A 15,461-nucleotide genomic window follows, 5' to 3' on the forward strand; every position below is an offset into this window, starting at 1 on the left:
TCTCTCTCCCTTCCTCTCTCTGAAATCAATAAATATATTTTTTTAAGAAAAAAAGAAAATGGACAGCAGACATAAATCTCTTGTACACATATGGTGAACAAGCAGATGGAAGATGTTCAGCATCACTGGCCATTAGGGACATGTAAAGTAAAAATATAAGCTACCACTACGTACCTTAATAATGGCTAAAATAAAGAAATTGTAACAATAACAAATGCTGACAAGGATGTGGAAAAACTGGATCTCTCATCACTGCTTATGAGAATACAAACTGGGATGGCCATTCTGGAAAACACTCTGACAGTTTCCAAAACTAAACTATACAACACAGCAATTATGCTTAGACATTAATCCCAGAAATAAAGAACGTATCTTCACACAAAAACCTGTCTATGAATGTTCATAGCAGCTTTATTCATAATACCAAACACTGGAAACTACCTAGATGTCCTTCAAATATGAAATAGTTATATGCATACTGTGGAATACCACTCAGCAAAAAAATGAATGAACTATTACTATAAGCAACAATTTCGAGGAAATCTCCAGAAAAGTAGGCTAACTGAAAAAGCCAATCCCAAAAGTTACTTATATATGATTCCATCTATATAGTTTTAAAAATAAAAAAATGAGGGCGTGGGGAAATATGGGAGGGAGATGGGTATAGTAGTAATAAAAGGGCAACAGGGATTCCCATAATGATGGAGCTACCCTGTATCCTGACCATCAACTTCACTATCCTGGTTGTGGTAGTACATGTACTATTACAATTCTGCAAGGTGCTGCTTCGAGAGGAAAATGGATAAAAAGTACATGAGATTTCGCTATAGTATTTCTTAAAACTGCATATGAATCTACAATTATCAGAAAATAAAAGGCTTAATTCCAAAGAGAAGTCTATAATGAAACATAAAGTGGGGGAGGAGAGCAGGGTGGGAGCACTTTTACTTTTTTTTCTTTTTAACCCTCACCCAAGGATACTTTTTCCATTGCTTTTCAGAGAGAGTGGAAGGGAGAGACAGAGAGAGTTAGGTTAACCAAAATATCTAAGACAAATTAGAAAACAATGCAAAACAGTTTATATATTTACGTTGTCAATTAAATAGTTAAGCACTTTTTAAAACTTATAAATCCAAACTAAAACTCTTAGAAGAAAACAGAACAAAAAGTCCCTGGCAATTAGTTCCTGGCTATGACACCAAAGGCAGAGGCAACAAAAGAAAAATTAGACAAACTAGATTTCATAAAAATTAAAAAATTTTGTGCATCAAGCCAAAATAGAGTAAAAAGAAAACCCACAGAATGGAAGAAATATTTGCAAACCATCTTTCTGATACGAGATAAATATCTAGAATATAGAAAACTCCTAAACATCAACAACAACAGAGCAACCTGATTCAAACATGGGCAAGGAGTCTGAATAGACATTTCTCCAAAGATGACATACAAACAAGCACATGAAAGGTGTTTATGGCCAATAAACACATGAAAAGATGTTCAATATCATGCATCATTAAAGTAATGCAAATCAAAATTATGAGATACCACCTCATACCCATTAAGATGGCTACTATCCAAAACAAAACAAAACAGAAAAAGAAAGAACTGCTGGCAAGGATGTGTTGAAATTAGGCCCTTTGTGCATTGTTGGTGGGAACGTAAAATAGCACACACTTTGGAAAACAATATGGCTGGTCCTCAAAAAATTAAATTATCATATGATCCAGCAATTCCATTTCTGGATACATACCCCCCCAAACTGAAAGCGGGGTCACAAAGAAATACCTGCACACCCGTGTTTATGGCAGTTTTATTTGCAATACCTAAAACGTGAAAACCACCCAGCTGAGCATGACGGATGAATAATTATGCAAACCATGGTGTGTACAATGGAACATTCCACCTTAAAAAGGAAATTCTGACATGTGCTCCAACACTGGCCGCTAAGGACATTAAGTTTAATATGCCAGAACCTAAAAGACAAGTATTTTATGGTTCCATTTATATGAGCCACTTAAAGTAGTCAAAATCACATGGACAGAAAGGAGAACAGTGGTTGCCAGTGGCTGGGAATAAGAGAGAAGGAATGGGGAGCTACTGTTCAATGTGTAAAAAACTGCAATTGTACAAGATGAAGAGAGTTCTAAAGGTGAATGGTATTGACTGGAACAACAATCTGTACTTAATACCACTGAAGTGTACACTTAAAATTGTTAGGAAAGTAAATTTTATGTTATGTGTATTTTACCACAATTAAAGCAGAAAAATCAAATACCAAAAACTCATAGACAAAGAAAACAGTATGGTGATTATGAGGGAAAACAGGGTGGGGGAGGTACAAAAAGGTATAGGGGGTGTAAATGGTGATGGAAGGAGAATTGATTTGGGTGGTGAACACACAGTACAATATATAAATGATGTGTTATAGAATTGTACACCTGAAACCTATAGAATTTTATTAACTAATGTCACCCAAAAACATTAAAAAAGAAAAAAGGGGAAATATTTTTTAAGTTATAAATCCAAAGAAGGTGAAACTTCTTAAATATCTGGAAAAGCTTCAGTGAAAAAATAGGACTTCAATTGGGCTTGATGGATGAATAGAATGTGTGGAAAAAGGCCAAGTAGGACTTGAAGAACAATAACTAAAAAATTAGTAAAGAGAATGCTTTCACTTCGATCTGTAATCATTTGCCTGTTTCTCAGAAGTGAAACAGGACATTTAAATTTTAATTTTCCAGAAACTGTGAACATGAATTACCAAAAGTTTTTCATTTCTTTAAAACTGAATTTCCAGTCCTAGCCTGTGTGGCTCAGTGGTTAGACTGTCAGCCCTCAAACTGAAGGATCCCTAGTTTGATTCTGGCATGAACCTTGCTTGCAGGCTCAATCCCAGGCCCAGACTGGGAGCCAACCAATCAGTATGTCTCTCTCACATTAATGTTTCCCCCTCCCTCCCATTCTCTCTGAAAAGCAATGGAAAAAATACCCTCTGGTGAGGATTAAAAAAAAATTTTTTTAATGAGTTTTCAAACATTTAATATAGGTAACTTGAACATCAATATTATATTATTCCTACATATGTGTCAGTAAAAAGCAATTTGATCTTCTGAAATAGTACAAGTGCCTTATAATAGAATTTCCAATTTCTCCCTCTCCTCCTTTATAACATTATTGTCATTAATTTCACTCATCCATAATCACCACTGAATACACTGTTGTTATTTCTAGCAATAACTGTGGATACATGTCATTATACATTTGTCAAAACCCACAGAATGTACATCACAAAGAGTAAACCCTAAGGTAAATGTAATATGAGTTAATAATGAACCAATACTGGTTCACCAATTGTAACAAATTTACAACAGTCAACAGTAGAAAAAAGAGAGGAGGGGGAAGTGAAGCTTATGGGAACTCTATACTTTCTCAATTTTTCTGTAAAGCTGAAAACTACTCAAAAATTAAAGCATATATTTTAAAATCTGAAATTATAAATTACATTCTGCTTCAGGATAAATCGTACCATGGAACTTTTTAAAAAACTTATTGATTTTAGAGAGAGGAAAGGGGGGAGGGAGCAAGGGGTGGAAAGAGAGATGGATGGATTTGTTGTTCCACTTATTTATGCATTCAAAGGTTGATTCTTGTATGTGTCCTGGCTGGGTTTGAACCCACAACCCTGGCATATTGGGACAATGCTCTTACCAACTGAGCTACCCAGTCAGGGCTCCATGTAACTTCTTGGCTCAAATACTGATGTTAACATTTTTTTAATAAATTGAGCTGTATTCTAGTTATTTCTGAAATCTAAAACAGTCATCTGTGATAAACTGGCATGTGCCAAAGAAGGGGGGAAAAAAGTATATTAACCCAAGGTTTCCTCATTTATGTTAACCCAGAACTTTTTTTATAACATCTATTGAAAATATTTGAAAAATAGGGCTATTCTAGCTTCCAGTTAGAAGTATAGTTGTGAAGGAAAAAAACAAGACAAAACTATAGTTCTGGGGATCTAATGCATAACACTGTGATTGATTATAGTTAACAATACTGTATTATATACTTACAGCGGCTAACAGAATAGATCTTACTCTCACCACAAAAAAAGAAAAGGTAATTACATAACATAATGGAATAATAGAAGTATTACTTAATGGCGGTGATCATACTGCAAAATAAGTATACCAAAAATCAATATGTTGTACAAAATGTTATATGTCAATTATAGCTCAATAAAGCTGGGGGGCAGGAGGAGATTCGAATTGAAAGGAAGTACAAAATAAAATAAACATTTGGCACATAAAAATCAGTACTATTCTAAAGAAACTGTATGCTTTATAACATATCTAGGAAAATGCTGGCATAAGGGAAAAACCAATAGTCAAGAAACCTGAATTTATTTTTCTAATCTCATTTATGTCACTAACAAACTAAATGACCTCTAGGATTACCACTTTCCCTTCTGGGCCAACAGTTTCCTCTTCGGATAATTAAAAAGAAAAGAAAGGATGGTTATGTGGACAGACTATTTCTAAGTTACTTTCAGTGATAAAATTCACTGAATATGAAGAAAATATCAACATTCTGGAGACTGTATCTTTCATTTACACCAGATTAAATATATTACAAGGAAGGATAATACCAAGGTCAGTGAAACATGTAAATTGACAAAAATAAACTCTAGGGTGTAAGTAGTGGCAAAGATCTCTTGGGAAACATTTATTAGGTACATAAACTTACATAACTAGAGAGTTTACTATTATAATCAAATAAAGGACCAAAATAACTTAATGATATACATAATTATTATTGTGCATCACACTAAATACTAAGCAGTTCAAGGAAAATGTTTACAACTAGTATTGGTTTTTTTCCAGAGATAAACTAAAAAGCAGTTAAGGAACAAGACTGAAGAAGCCATTCTCATGTCACTGAAGAGGGGCGCAGTGGCAGCGACCAACTTGTGCTTCAATCAACCCAAGGATTTCTGCTTCTCTAACAAACGATACTCAGTTAAGCAAATTTTATTTTTCTCCTTCCCATTCCCACAGCCAGACAATATGCTAAAGAAAGCAAGTACAGTATGATTAAATGGAAGCTCTGGGTAGCAATAAAAATCCCTTATCCCCTTAACAAAGATTAATCAGGCTGCCATTCTAAGAATGTTGGAGGGTGATCACAAGCAATGAAAGAATATTGAAGGAATAATTTAATAGCTAAAAAGATGTGTAATTATGTACTTGTTAGTATGCATATTATAAAATATCAGAACATACAATATTTGATTCAATTAAAAAACAAAAGGTATACCATTTACTAGGGCATCTAAACTTGTATACCTAGAATATATGCCAAGCATATCATCAAAAAATCTATTAGCAATTTTTTTGAAGTCTTCAGGTAAACTGTAGGTAATATTTCAAAAAAAAAAAATCACCCTCCTCCCTCTTTTTACATATCCAGATGAGAATACAATTAATGAAATATAGCCATTCATAACAGCAGCAGCTCTCACCCTCCCTTCATTACATTTTTGGAAATAAACTTATATACATACTTCTTAATAAGAACAAGTGCATATTAAGAAGAAACAAGGATATGGCAAGAAGAAAACCATAAACTCCATTAAAGGGCATAAACAATAAATAAATGCAAAATTTACCTTCCTAGAAAGAGATATACTATTATAAAGGTATCAATTATCCCCTATATTAATCTATAAATTCAAAGCACTCTCATTAACACACCAACAAGAATTATTTTCAGAACTTAATAAGAATGACTGAAGTCCAATACACCAACGCTTCCAGATATGAAGCATATAATGGGGGGAAGGGTGTGAAGACAGCATATTATTATTATAACAAAAAACACAATAAAAATGAAATCACGACATAAGTATATCTGGAAGTTTACTACTGATAAAGATAGAATTTTAGAGGTAAAAAGATGATTTATTCAACAAATGGTGTTACCACTCATTAGAAATTTGGAATTACTCTAGATGATTATTTTACTCCTCAAGCCAAAATAAGAAAACTTCGGTTATTATTTTTTAAATTGATTTTAGACGAAAGGGGAGGAGAGAGAGAGAAACATCGATGTGAGAGAGAAACATTGATTGGCTGCCTCCTACACAAGCCTGAACCAGGAATCAAACCCCCAACTTGGGTGTGTGCCCTGACCAGGGACAGAACCCACAACCTCGGTGTACTGAGATGACATCTAACCAGCTGTGCCACCCAGCCAGGGCAGCACTAACAGATTTAAATCCAGGCAACCTGACTCCAAGTCTGTATTCTTACATACTACATTACAGGGTGGGGCAAGAGGAGGTTTCCAATTGTGAGTACGTGAAACAGTTTATTTTTATATTATTATTTATTAATTATTCTGTTATTTTTCCATAAAGACAACTGTAAACCTACTTTTGCCCCACCCTATATATTGTCTGTCTCAGATTTACACAAGTATTTGAAAACAGCTAATACCCAATCTGCTGAAGAATACACAGACAGGTAACTCATATACTATTGGTAGAAGTATAAATTGATACAAACTCTTCAGAGGGAATTTGATTCTATCTATCAATTTTAACTACATAAATAGCAAATGCACTCTGGGTATTTACACCAGGAAAAATTTATGAGTTAAAATATTTATGTGGAAAGAATACAAGAATAAACCTATATTTTAAACGTATAACCACCTAGAAACAATCCTAATGCTAAGTAACACACACACACATACACCTAAGTCCCCTTGAAATATATCTCCCACTTTTATTTACAGATACTTATTCATGAATATACATGCACATTGATATGCTATAATACGCATAAATATTCAAAAAAATACACAACACACTAACAAGAGTATCTCTGGGGGATGGGATTATGGTGACTTTTCATCTTCTGTAAGTTTCTGTATTTGAATTTTTATAACCAGAAAAAAAAAATTAAGGTATAATTGTTTTAGCACTTTGCCTATCAAAGGCCTTGTCCCATATCCAGCCTTCCTAGCCTACCTTAAAGTATCTCCCTCTATAAATACTGAAAAGACAGACTTGCTGGAAATAGTATGGATTTTAATAACGAAGGTTAGGAAGACGAGGAAGATGACTCCGAGCTTCTGGTTTGGGAATTGTTGTCAAAAGAAAGACCAGAAAGGACACGCTGTTGATATCAGGTATCTAACAAACCAAACTGTGTCTGCTATACACAGTCCTGCTATTCTGCAGTTAGTCCCAGAACAATTAACTAAATCTTTTGAAGTCCCCAGAGATTAACAGGGCACCCAAAGAATCCATTTGCTGCTGCCAGGATCCTTATCTTTTCCTAGAAAACTGAGAGTAAATCTATTCTAGGCACAAAAAGATATCCCAATATGCCCCTTAAACCAGTTCCAAAATCTCCAGGGATGGCAAAGTCAAACCAACTTTTTCTAGGCTGGATGATAGCCTTGTTGAGGAGATTCATTTTTAGATTACAGGTTTCTTGCACTGGCCCCAATACAAACAAAATGACCTCCTCCCCACCCCACCACCCAAGGTTCTAAAATTACTCTTAGGTTTGAAATTCCAAGGACATCATTATCAGGAAGATAGATACATGCACAGAAAAACACAGTTGCACCAAAATCACTGTACTCACACTAAAATGGAACTTCAACATTATCTCCACAAGGAACTTATCCAATGTGAACAATAAAAGTACAGATTCTTGAACAATTTCATCAAAATAAAGGAAAATGGAGCCCTCGCAGGGGTGGCTTAGTTGGTTCAAGCATCATCCCATGCACCAAAGGGTTATGGGTTCAATTCCCAGTCAGGGCACATACAAGAGACAACTGATTGATGTTTCTCTTTCACATTGATGTTTTTCTCTTTCTCTAAAAAATCAATAAAAACATATCCCCGGGTGAAGATATATATATATATATAAAAAGATAATAGAGTATATAACCAAGTGAATATAATAAATGTAAATTAATAAATTAAAAATCTGATGAGGAACAAAATATTTGCAGTTTTCACAAACCTACGCTAAAAATATTTAATTACAAATGAGGAAAGATTACCTTCACCTAGGAGATGTCTAGCAGTTACAAACCTTAATCACATAATCAATGACTACCAGCGATGGGACAACTGAAACTACCTGCAACCTAGTAAGATGCAAAGAGAAGAATGCAGTATCATTTCCAGGATAACCCTGCCAAACATCTAATACAAATCTAATCATAGAAATCTAATCAAAGATCTAACCATAAGACTATCAGAGAAATGCAAATTAAGGGATATTTTACAAGATAACTTGATCTGTAATCTTCAAAAGTGTCACGACCCTGAAAGTAAAGACAGAAATTGTTCCAGATTAAAGAAGACTAAAGATACATGACAACTAAATGTAATGCATTTAGATTTAAACTGTTGCTCTGAAAGACTGGGCCAACTGGTGAAATTTAGATGTTAGCAATGTGTCCAGCCTGTGTGGCTCAGTAGTCGAACACTGATCCATGCATCAAGAGATCACTGGTTTGATTCCCAGTTGGGCCACATGCTGGGGGGGGGGGGGGGGGGTGTAGGACACAGGCAGCTGATCAATGTTTCTCTCTCAAAAAAAAAAAAATTCAATAGATGTTAGCAATGTATTCTTGGTAACTTCCTAATTTTGATGGTTACGAGGTCATTATGTAGGAGAATGTTCTTGTTTGCAGGAAATAAACATTAAGAATTTGGGGGTAATGATGCATCATATGGGCAACTTACTGTCAAATGGTTCAGGAACAAAAACGTTCTTTGTACTATGCTCCCAACTTTTCTGTACATTTGTTATTGTTCCAAACTTTAAAATATATTTTAAAAAAAAGAATTGCAAAAAAATGTATAGCAGTACTAAAAACCTGGGAGTGGTATGTGTGCAGATGAGAACAGAAAGGAATTTGTAGAGAATACAAAATGGACTGGGGGAATGACAAAACCCAACATATCTGAGGAACCAGATACACAACACAAGCATAAAGTGGGATCTCCAAAAGAAGGATACGTTTTCTTAACAAAAATTGGGAAAAGTGTGTCCTGGGCAGTCAGCCAGGTATAAAACCACAGAATACCTGCCATGGTTAAGGCCTCCAGCACAGCTCTTTATACTAGAGGAGATCTGACACTTGGGCAGTGTAACTGTGTAAACAGGAGAATACTATGTCCTGGGGGCAGGAAACATGTAAGAGGACAAGCAACCCACATACCCTAAAAGAGAAACCCATTAGTTAAATATAACAAAGCCAGAAGAAAAGGGATTCACTTGGGTTGGGGAAATACACTTAAATAACCGATATGGTATAGTCTGGACTATAACATAAAACTTTAACCACAACACTGTGTAAACATTTGGGGAAAAATGTGTAATTCAATGAACCAGTATTTCTCAAACAACCAATATATGGTTGTTACAAAAACCATGAACAGGTGCAAGATTCAAAGTGCAAGCAAAACAATGAATTTTCAGGTTATAAGAAATAAAGAATTCATTGATATGGTTTCAGACTTGACACTGTAGCTACCCTTTAAAATACTACTTGTCAATTTTTGGTGTGGTATCAAAGAATCACACCATAATCACCTTAAAAAGCTATGAAAATACACCTCCCCTTTTCAACCAATATCTGTATAATGTATTTTTCTTCATATATTTCAACCAAAACAACATACTGCAAGATTGAATGTAGAAATAGACATGACAACCAAGCTGTTTACTATTCAACCACACATAAGGGACTTGCATAAATATATAACAATGCCACACTTTCTGCTAAAGATTTGTTTTGGAAAATAGTTATTCTTTATTAAAACAGTGCTATGCAATAGTTTGTTAGTTTAAATTACTTTTTAAAATTTTCTAATATGGGAAATATAATAAATATAACCTACATAAACCAAAGCCTTGGGATTCTCAATAATTTGCAAAAGTATAGAAATCCTACGACCAAAAAGTTTGAGAACAGCTGCCTTAGGGCTATTTACTTCTAATTATACTATACATGCTATAATAAGAGTGTCTCCTTCTAAAGACAAATGAAATATATAAGGCCCTCTGTCCCAAAGCAAGTTGTCCAAGACTACCCTGTTTTTTAAGGTTTCAGTCTTCTTTCCTTTTTCCTATTCCCTCACTGTAACACCACAGGCCATAACATTATGATGCTGCCAAAGTGCCTCTCTCATCCCTTCTTGTACACCAAAAAGGCAAGAAACAGCTTACTGTGTACAAAATTAAATGGACTCTGAATAAGGACGGCCCTATGAATGAAGCCCACAGATTTTATTATGCCTGTTTTGATTAGGTGTTTTTTTATTTTCTAGTTTTTCTACTACAGTCTATATACCTAAAGTCACAGATAAATAACCTCCAGATAAGTAGGTTCTTCTTTTATTAATCTTTAGATATTCTTTTTTATTGCTTACATACTATCATTTATAAAGCCTGGCAAGGCCTTCTTCATCCAATGGTACCTGGAACAAAATTTGAAGTGACAAGATACAGTGAGTGATAGAATTCCATTGTGCTTATTTCATGAAAACAGAGGTAATTTCAAAATTTTAGGAACACTGACAGAGAAGACATCTAACTCTGAGAGGTAGGACAGAAAGAAAAGGAACAAAATATAAAAGGTAGACACAGAGATAAAAAGCTTGTGTGTTTTAAGAGGCCAAATTGCTTAAAACAAGAAGGTATAGGGGGCTGTAGAGAGTCTTGATACAATTATACATAACCTGATCTTAACAAAGGTAATTCAAGGGATATTAAAGAAAAAAAAAAGAATTGAGGCAACAAAGTACAATAAAAACAAAACATTTAATAAATACCAGATTGAAATACTGCCATGTAAACTGAGTTGGAATGCAAAAGGGATATTCAGAATTACACAGGGGTGATCAAATAAATTTTATCTACTGGTGTCCTGAACAAGTTTTTTTAGGTGATAAACATGAACTAATAAAGTTTAGAAAAGAGGGGAAGGGAAAAACATAATTAAGAAACATCAGCAGAACATAGAGAAAATAGGGGAAGTAAATGAAGCTAAAAATAGGAAGCTAAAGGAATTAGAAAAGAAAGCTGAATAATAGCTAGATTTCTTTTTTACAAATAGGAAACATAAGACAGAGGAGAGAGCTAAAAGGCAAACAAACGGGTGCAGTATGGTTAAGAATTAGTGATGACAGGCACCAAGAAAAAAAAATAATGTGGAATAAATAGAAAGATAAGTGAAAAGCAGAAGTGCTGAGTTTATTTCCTTAGAAAATCCAAAAGCAGATATTATACAGTATAATTCATGGGCACATTTTCTATGCAAGAGCAAATAGTATACATTCAAAAATGGAATAGCCTATTGTGAACTAAACACAGGTACAATATATGTTGTCAGAAAAGGAAAAGAAAAAGACATCTTTAAGACTTTTCTACAGTGTTCCCAGAAAAAACAAAGCACGTAACAGAAATCGATGGGAAAGCGTCAAAATAAAATTCAAGCAACAGTGTGTTTTTTAAAAAAATCTAGATAAGTAGCAATTACAAAAAAAAAGTACTCTGCCATCCAACACCACCAAAATTCTGCATTATCCCAAATACTGTGTAAACACTGCCATAATCTATTTCTAAACCAAAAATAGCTTAAATCTAAATCATATTATTTAAAATAAATGCCTAAATATGCACCTAATTTTCTGAACAGTTAAAGTGTGTTTATTAAAGTATGGTATTGTTACTACCAAGAGCTCAGCACCAACATATCTAAAGCAACTGAATTTTAGAGATTCACCAATGATACATGCAGAATGTCTAGTTATTATTTCATTAAGAAAACAGCATGCAATAAAAAGTGGGTTTCCATTTCTGAATCTCTAGATTGTAAGCTAGAAATACATGAAAAGTTTGCAACAGCTTGGTCTCAAACAGCAGGCTGACTTTGTAACGTAATATCTGAATTAATTAGTTGAGGGATTAAGTTTATCACTATTGAAAACTCCTAAGTACCCTTAACAAACAATACCATTAAATGTGCATTTTATACAATATAAGCAAACACTAGAAATACTCTAGATTTGCCTATTTAATCTAAGAAAACCCACACAATTCTAAGAATATCCAAAAAAGTACAGGCATTTAAAAATATTTCAAGTGATTATCACCTTTTTAAAATTTATTTTCAAACCATTGTCACATTTAAACAAGGTTTTGAAAATATTTACAGTGTGACAATAACATAAGGCCTAATATTCATTAAGTTAATTCAGTGCTAAACTAACAAAAGTCTAAGTAATCCACAAAGTAAAATGTGCCCTTGGGGGGAGGGGAGGGGCATTAAGGGCAACCACAAAGGTGACTACCATGCTTCTAAAAAACGTGTTTCTGCTCCAAACATATTGCCCCCTCAAAAAAAAAAAAAAAAAAAAATCAAGAACAAAATCTTTAAAAAAAAAGGATTTAAGTAGTTATTTTTGAGTGCTACAATACTTTTTATATGTAAAATTTACTAATGCAGAGACACATCTTCATAAAGTGATAATTCTCTATAAAAGACTTGCTCTATTAAGATTTTGTTGCTCTAAGGCCAAGCATAAGCCATATTAGGAAACTGAGGTTTAATACAATTTATTTTGTTCTGCTCTTTCTGATGCCCAAGAATAACCTCTTTCGTTGCCTAATGATATGTTCCAAAATCATAAAGTAGATCAGCTATGCACTTACATTCCTTGATAAAGCTATTTTGACTTAACAGGAATTTCTGGATGGTTCACAAATCTTACCAAGTTAAAAAAAAAAAAAAAAAAAAAAGAGCTCCAGAAACTAAGCTCAGGGGGAAAAAATCAAAACAATATTTGCTAATAAAGTTAAAAGAACCTTATTTTAAAATGTACTTAATAAAATAACAAAGAACAGGTTGTGAAATAACTTGACCCCTCCTCTTTAAAACCTACCTTTTCTTTTCTTTGAACTTAAGCCAGCAATTTTGGGGGGAGCAGCATGAACCAGCCAAACAATGTATACTTAAGATACACCTACCAACAGAATGCCACATGTATTTAATAATTATTCAAAAGCACAGTATTATCTTTCACCTCCCTTTACCACAAAAGTACTTGGGGGGGGGGGGGCGGCAAACTTTAAAAGACACCATTGAAGAAACGTTCTGTGTTTGCTGAGACCAAAACTAGTTTGATCTATAAAGACTGCCGATTGGCTCAGAAGTGTTTGTAACTCTGACTGGCGGAATGTCTCCCACGCTTCACTAATTCCTGCCCCCACAGTCGGCACCTATCACTTAGGCTGCGCAGGCCACAACACGAGGACCAACACAAAGATGTAAATACTGTACTAATTCAGAACGCACAGCTGTTTACCAGTCAGCGCGATTCCCATGAAAACAGTTTCAAGCGTTTTACTTCCCTTTAAGTTCTGTTCTCCACTGCAGAGAAGTCCTAACAAATCAAACCGCTTACAGATGTTCGTTTTCAATCATAACTCGCTTTAACCATAACACGTACAGGATCCTTCCTTTTTCTTCCTACTAAGTCAGTTACAAGAAAAATCGAGCAGACGCTGCTTTCAATTAATTAACCGAACGAGTATCACAAGGTTCATAAATGTCTGAAAGGAACCAGTGACTGAAGAAACACATTACCTACCTAGAAAAACGACTAAGAATGGCAACGCATTTTTGTTTATAAAATCCAAAGAAACATATTTAAAAGAGTTGGAACTAAGAAAAAAAATCTCTATGTACGATGAAACGCAAAAGCCAAATGATCGGTCACAGTATAAACAAACGCGGCAGCCATCTCGACAGCAGCTAATCACTCGCTGCAGCCACCTAACTTTCTTCCAAAGCCAAAGCTGCCAGGTTCAGCAGCTTAATAAATTAAAAAATATATACACGGCGTACGTTCCGGGAAACTAAAACTTCTGGACCTAGTGCTGAACAAAGGCACCCTTTCTTCCGACTGCTTAAAAGTTTCGTCCCGCCGCATTCTTAGGACCTCCTCTCACCGAACTAGGATCCAGATGGTGGTGGTCGGGGGAGAGGCGGGTCCATCCTACTACAGCGTTTAGCACCTGAAACACAATCCAGCTCGACGACCGCAAAGGAGAATTTAGGACAACTTGGGGAAAAGGGAGGAACAGCAGGGTCTCTTCTCTCTTTCCTGCCCACGGGCTGTGTGACTTCCACTTTTCCTAACAATTACCTTTCGGTCGGACGGTGTCTCAGAGCAGCTTTTTCAAGGCTTCGCCAGACATGATTTCCTTCCCTTCATTAGTCACCGCGGCTCCAGCCGAATCTCCCCGGGGCGGGCGGATGTGGAGCGGCCTCCCGCGGCGGCGAGGGCCGGCGGCCGGGGGGGGGGGCTGGGGAGCGCGCTGCTCTTCGGGCCCCGAGTTTTGCAGGAGTTTCCCAGCCCCAGCTAGGATCTCCGCCGAGAAAAAAAACTTTTCACTCGTGACACCGCCCGGAATTACCGAACGAAACTCACTTCCGGCCTCGGCGAGCAGCAGGATCCAGCTCCGTCCCGGGGAACCCGGAAAACCAGCTCCGCGCGGGGAGGGGGCGGGGAGGGGGCGTCGGCGGGCAGCCTCGGCCCCGGCCACCCGCGCGCCCCGCGCTCCCGACGGCCGCGGGGACACAGCCGCGGCCGGGGCGCTGGGCGGACCTCGGCCGCGCTAGGCCGCCGCCTCCTTCTCCACGCCGTGCCCAGAGCCGGGCGGCGGGGTTATTGTCTCCACAGCGCCTGCCGCGCCCTGCGCCCGCGCCAACGCGCCGGGCCGGGGCCGAGGGGCTGAGGGGGCTGATGGCGCCCCCTCCCCGGGCCGTCCGTCCTTCGGGCCGTCCCTCCCCGCCTTCTCCACCGGCCCTCGAACCCTCTGCTCCTGCTCCTCGTTTCCCGCCGCCGGCCCTCCGCTCCCCTCCTCGCTCTTCTTCCCCGGCTGCGGTGGCTCCCCCGGGAAGCGCGGGGTGGGGGCGGGCGGCGGCTGCGTCTCCTCAGGAGCTCGCGGGGCCGCGACAGGGGCCGAGGCTGCGTCCCGCGCCGCCGCGCCACATTCACTCGAGCGCGAGACTGCGAGGGGAGGGGAGGAGGAGGAGGAGGGGAGGGGAGGGGAAGGAGGAGAGGGAGGGAGGGAGAGCAGGGAGGAGGAAGGGGGCTGGGGCGGAGGGGAGTCACAGCCTCACAGGCTCCGCCGAGGCAGCGCCACAGCCCCGGAGCCAGGGGGCGGGGGGAAGAGCTGCGCGCGGCGGCTCTGCGGCGGGGGCGGGGCGGGGCGGCCTCCCGCTGGCTGCGCCCCGACCGCCCACAGCCCGGCTGGAGGCCGGCGCGAGCCCGTCACGGTGCGCGGGGGCGGTGTCGGCCTGGTCCGCAGCCGCTTGGGGGCTGGGGGCTGGGGGCTGGGGACGGGGGGCCAGGGGCG

At 38.0% G+C, this 15,461-nt stretch overlaps 1 protein-coding gene across 11 annotated transcripts in view; it reads right to left on the bottom strand.

The window, feature by feature from the left end:
- Positions 1–14,566, bottom strand: part of ERBIN (erbb2 interacting protein) — a 93,167-nt gene extending 78,601 nt beyond the window's left edge. For 10 of the 11 annotated variants that reach the window (XM_081131386.1, XM_081131384.1, XM_081131380.1 and 7 more), the window contains exon 1: positions 14,246–14,566. The gene's annotated coding sequence lies outside the window, so the exon portion shown is untranslated. The remainder of the gene's footprint in view (positions 1–14,245) is intronic. The other variant, XM_081131379.1, reaches the window with a different exon arrangement.
- Positions 14,567–15,461: the final 895 nt, after the last annotated feature.

This window comes from Miniopterus schreibersii (genome assembly GCF_964146895.1).
Source record: "Miniopterus schreibersii genome assembly, chromosome: 3".
NCBI classification, from domain to species: Eukaryota; Metazoa; Chordata; class Mammalia; order Chiroptera; family Miniopteridae; genus Miniopterus; species Miniopterus schreibersii.